General features: G+C 30.9%; 1 long non-coding RNA gene across 1 annotated transcript; it reads right to left on the bottom strand.

The window, feature by feature from the left end:
* Positions 1 to 499: 499 nt before the first annotated feature.
* LOC119668690 lies at positions 500 to 5,914 on the bottom strand. The gene is made up of 3 exons (XR_005251526.1): positions 5,794 to 5,914; positions 5,177 to 5,255; positions 500 to 569 (listed from the first exon to the last, which is right to left on the bottom strand). It is a non-coding gene; the product is annotated as an uncharacterized LOC119668690 (long non-coding RNA).
* Between the last annotated feature and the right edge of the window lie 271 nt (positions 5,915 to 6,185).

Here is a 6,185-nt window from a genome sequence, read left to right on the forward strand (position 1 = left end):
TTTTTGTTTGTTTTATTTATTGTTTTAATACCTTGTATAATAAAACTAGCTACCTAAATGTAGCTATAGCAATATGGTATCTTTGAAAAATAAATTATTTAATCTAATAATTGTGTTCATATTTTTTACTACAACTCTTGTTGCTCCAAAAGTAATGTTGCTTGTTACGATTCCAATAAAACCAAACAATCTAAAATTTAGTTCCCAGAAACCCATATAATCTGTTATACCTTTAAGGGTTACTTGTAGTACTAAATTGTTATGATCATCATTAGTACTTTTAAATACCAGCGATTTGTTATGAATAAAATAATTTAATGTTAAATAAATTGGAAGAATGGAGAAACTATTTGTGCGGCATGGATTTTTCAATCTATTTTTATTATAACTAGAAATAACCAATAAAATTTAAACGTACCCATTTTAAAATGATCTGGACACCTGCATATTACTAGATAATGAGATTTTCCAGTGCGTGTGTTCTGCAAAGCCAACAGAGACCAATCCTTTGGCGAGCGACACTCACGCATCTCCGTTGTTGCCTCGCATGTCTTCGCTAAGGTAATTGCCTGTGGAATAGAAAATTGTAAAATACATTAAATAAACATTTATTAAAATTATAAAAGCATGTGGGGTCCGACTCTGAAGTAAGCGGAGTAAACGCTGGCATTTAACTTCTTTCGCTTTTGTGCACTGAGATTTGCCACAATTTATTTTAGCACAAAAACGCATTGCTCAGATTGTCTTTTAATATTGCTCCGGCAATTAAAAGTCAACTAATATTTTTGCTGAAATTGTTGGAATGGAACTAAGCCACACAATATTGACATTAAACTTAATTTTACTATTTTATAAAAACTACAATTAATGGATGACATGTACTCGACAATACATATGCAGGCTTTGAAAAACTCTACTAATCACCTTTATTTTTTTTTTGTAGTTAAATTAGAAAGAAATGCACCTTTTTTTATTAGATTTGCTACGAAGCGGCGACTTAAAAAAGTTTTTAGTCTCTCTGGATTCAATGCCAATAAAAAGTGCAGCAACCTCCATGACCAAATTGCCAGAAATTAGCATTGAAATTTATTTTTATTTGTGAATTTTCTATTATGGGTATACGAAACCCCCGGTAATTTAAATTAAATTCGGTGCCTTTGGCACTCTTTTTACAGTACTGTACATTCTTCAAGAGGCCAATGATTTGATAGCTTTAAAGACAATTCAATGTTTTGCATAAAACAATCGATTTAACCTGCGGGCATAGACCAAATTCGTATTGTTTTTGTTGTTTCTGTTGTTTTTAGCCGTTATAGTTGTTATTGTGATTATTCCCTGTCTTCCCTTGGGTCATAACATTACCTCGTAATAATTGCCTTAAATTGCAATCATCAAATGAGATTTCCGGCTTGGCGCGGTAGTCTCTTCGTTGGTCTGACAAGATTGACTTTTTCGCTTTGTTTTTGTTGTAATTGTCAGCTCCTTTTTTATTGGTTTGTCATTTAGTTTCAATTAGCTCGTGGCTATGGAGTGCATGTTAATGTCCATCGACCGTCAAAGGATGACATTAAATTATCGTTCAGTCTGGCTAATGTGAGGCCATTAAAAGTATTACTTGTTAATTTCTGTTTAAATATTATACTAACATTTCCACTACAATTGATATTAAATTCAATCGATATCAAGTTCAAACAAAACTGAAAAAAAAGTATTGTTTTCTCCAATAGCGTTACTAATATTAATTAATTTAAATAATTAAAATAGAAGGGAGTGTAGTTTAGAGATTAAAAAGATAAAATTGTGTATTACGACAAAAATGTCTAACATATAAGAAATAAGACAAAACACTAAACATTTAAACAAACTACAATATCACACATTCAATAGGTACAATAGGCACATTTAATTCATTGATCCACAATTAATGTACTGACAAAAACAAGGCTCCAAATAAGGAAGAAGTCAATAGTCTATATTAACTAAACGAATTGAAGCTCGAATTGTTATCCGTCCTGTACATTTTTCGGATTAATTGTGTCACTAAAGACTACTACCTTCTAGTAAATCTCTAATAGAAAGTTGGAAGGAATAAATATTGACTTGAATAAACATGTTATCGCCAAAACAAAGGACAGATGATTTTAAAAGTGTTGTCAAATCGTTGTATAAGAAACAAGTAAGAAGTTAGAAAATCATTGTAAGGATTGCATTAGAGTTCAGGAAAATGCTTTTCAATAATAATACTAAACGAATCAAGCCAATTTTCTTTTGTATGTTGGATAAAAATCTGATTACGCTACCTGCTACATATTTAATCCATTTCGTTCCTTAAACAAAGCTTGCCAATTTGTTCAGAAGAAGCAAATGAAATTTGATGAGAGTATTGAAAATGTTAGATCTCTTATTCTTTTTCTTTGTTTGCTAAAATAGGAGCAAGGAACTTTAGGAACTTGAGAACCTAAATTCAATACTTTCTGCATTACTTGACCACTTGGATGATCTTCTGCAATAAGAGCTCCGTTGAGGTCTGATAAATAGTTATTTAAATTTACAGATGTGTGGTTGGAAGTTTAGTACATCTTCTTGGCGGAAAATATATTGCATTTGATTTGAGAGAGCTCAATTCTGAATAAGTGTGCTCATCCACAAGATCGAAAAATTTCAACGCTCTGTCTTTGATATACTTTTACACACTTTCGACTCTCAAGTCTTTGTGTATATCTTCATTTATGACATACCATGGAGCTTTTAGCACACGTCTCAATACAATATTCTGATATGTTTGAAGTTTTCTAATAGTGGGTTTTTATAAGCAACAATGTTAGATCAAGGATAAGTTAAGTTCTGAGATATTTGTACTTGGTATCGACAAAGCAAATAACAATTACAATATTTATTATTATTCAATAATAGGCCTAATCTTTATCGGATACAACTATAAAATCGACAATTGAGAAAACCAATTATAATTATAAATATTACTATAACTGTTATTATTAAAAGCGATATCAAAAGCGATAAAGGTGCAATATCAGATATCAGATGGTGCTATCAGTGCAAAAAATTTTCTGATTTAAAATAGATCAAAATTAAAGTTTTGAGCCGAATTTTCAAAACTCTTTTAAACTAATGAATAAAGGTGCTTAAGTCGTTTTTTAATAATTGCAAAATATGAGCTAAGAAGGTGGATAATCTTTCACTTTACTTTATTTCATTTAATTCTCGGGTATCAGAGTGCTTTAATAGGGAGCTACTAATGCTGAATAGAAAAGGTGTTCGATTTCTTACAGGGTTTCCCACTAGACATTATGGAGTTTAGAAACATTTTTCGAATCTATATATTATAAGGGACGATAGCTGCAGACTTTGTCACGAAGAACAGAAAAAAATGGCAGAACATATTCTGTGTCACTGAGATAGTCTCAGACATCGGTATTTATCAACTGCCTATTCACTTATAACAGAAATAGTCAACATCTTTCGAAGGGATATAATGCCATTTTAAACTGCTCTGCGCCTATAGAACTAAAGTGGGTTTGTCACAGTAATACTCAGAGGATACAGTGACATGATGATCTCAACCCCTTCAAAATTGATCTATCTATCTAGAGTGCCTTAATCTCTTTCGGAAAGGTGATAATTAACAAATAATTATATATATTTTTTGAATTTAAAGTAATTAGGACGAGAGAAATTATTTCTTTCCATTAAATTTCTTAATTAAAATAATTTTTTTTAACTAGTTTTAATTTTTATTTTATTTAAATATGTGAAATTAATTAGCTTTGTCAAGATATATTTTGAAGATGTGTTTTGCTTTTTTCTTTGCATATGTAAAATTAATTAACTTTGTCAAGATACATTTTAAAGATGAAGATGTATTTTGCTTTTTTTTCGCATTGCTTAAATGTATCTGTGAAGTTTTTATAATAATTTTGGGAAAACCATGGATTTCTCGTTGATCTTTTACAGAAAAAATATAAAATTTGATTTCAGATATATTTATGGCAATATTTCTCAATATTTTTATTAATGCATATGTTTAGTGAATAGTTTTATTTATATTAATCTTTTCATTAATAAATTTAGTTTTTTAAATAAATATTGTCTACATGTGTATATATTATTTTTTATTAGATGATAAAAAAATTAAATAAACAAATCATCTAATAAACATTTTGTTTTATTAGTAGTAATTTTCATATTAAATTCATTTACAAGTAATAGAAATCGGAAATAGGCCGCTTGCCTACATACATGATTTACGAGTCTAAGTCTTGTTAACCCAAAAACATTACTGTTCAGAGATGCTCACACTAAGCAACAAATTAATGCTGCTAATAAATTCCTAATAAAAGTAGCTTGCGTGAAAATCCATTTGAAAAAAACTCCTAATTGGGCACATAAATAAAAACTACAATTTCGTGTGAGCAACTCCAAGAAGAAGTATACCACGGAGATAACCAATAAAATATTTGTATACTTTTTTTTGGATGGGGGAAATAAGATTTCCCAAATCGGTGGCTTGCAACGTTTGCTTTAAAATTGATGCAATTACGTGCTTGTTAGAGTGGCTACTACGGTACCATAGCCGCCAAACATGTAACTGCATTAGAAGATGCTTCCTAGTTAAAATTGATTCCAGGTTGATACAAACATTTGATAATTTTATTGCCAACAATAAAAATGCGGACCATTAACCGATGGCAAACTAACCGGTAACTTTTGATTAGTAATACTTAGTCAGCTACAAGCTGTTTATGAGTCAGTAAGCTTATACGGCATTAAATAGGCGCAATTGGAGTAGTTGGAAAGAAAAAACAGCCTCCATAGAATTAGCGGGAAATTGCTCAGTGCTGCAGGTATGAATTGGCTAAAATCCCTCCTTATGCCTTATGCCTTTTTTTATTGTTTTTGTTTAGTTAACATTGAATTTGAAATCTGCAGTTAAGTAATTTAAAAATAATTTTTTTAGTTTTTGGTTTTAAACAATTTTGGGCAGTTAAACTGAGTTCTTTTGTATGAGCTTTGCGTGGTTTTTCAATTTGGTTTGGCAATCAAAAGCTTACTTGCTTTGCGTGAACCTAGCATTTCTTTAATTTACTTCAGCGTTGCGGTTTCGGATCTTAGCAACTTCTTAGTGTACTTCAATTAAATTTAAAAGAGATTTACTTACTTTTTTTTTACCATCACCGATTAGCTTCGTGGTGTGCTGATCATCTTCATTTAGGCTAGCAGAGCACGGATCACGGTACCTGGCAGAAAAAATATAATCCATATAATAAATTATAAAGTCGAAAAGAATGTAAGTTTTCGCTGTTTATGCAAAGAAGGGGCGTGACATTTTTCATAAACTATTTTTAATAAAATATTATTTAGTTAGCTATCTTTTCTATTTAAATATTTTACTTAAGATAGCACAATGTAATAGCTTGCAATTTTTTTTTGCATATAGTGAGGCATATAATCAGGCTAATTGTAAAATTGTTTAATTTCTTTCAAGCATCTTGAGAAGTTTGATCGTAGTACTGTTCCACCTCAATCGGGGGCGTTTATTTCTGTGTACATCGATTCTTCTGCATATTGTAATGGGAATGTTTGGAACTAGACAAAGCGACAAACAGACAGACATATACACAATAAGATAGACTGATAGACCGATAGACAGGTAGACACCCAGACAGATATCTGTACCGGCATATCGGTTGTCTATTTTCCAACGTGTGTAAATGTTTAATACACTTGCACGTTTCTCAAATTTATCATAGAAATCACTTCCTGTGTTCAACTTACCTCGATGGACAGGCACATAGTGGTTGTGTATAATTTAGGCGCACATAAACTGCATTGCAGACTTGTTGGATCGCACATTCCGGCAATAAATAGATGTGTTGATTGTGTGGATAGTAGTGATATTTGGTGGGTTTTGCTGTGGCCGACGGTTTCTGTAAAAAATAAAAATAAAAAATGTTAAAACAAAAAAATATTAAAAAGGTTTAATACAGTATTTAGCTAATTACAAATATTTAAACATTGGCTGTACGTATGTTATTGTTTAAGTAAGTAAGTGCTTCGTTTCAGTTAATTATGTTTAAGTCATTTTTCGCATATTTCACATCTCATGTGCTCACGGGTATCTGGTTGAAGTGCAGCTGCATTTAGTCATAATTCTTTTTAAGCATTGA

This window comes from Teleopsis dalmanni, chromosome 1 (assembly GCF_002237135.1).
Source record: "Teleopsis dalmanni isolate 2A chromosome 1, ASM223713v2, whole genome shotgun sequence".
NCBI classification, from domain to species: Eukaryota; Metazoa; Arthropoda; class Insecta; order Diptera; family Diopsidae; genus Teleopsis; species Teleopsis dalmanni.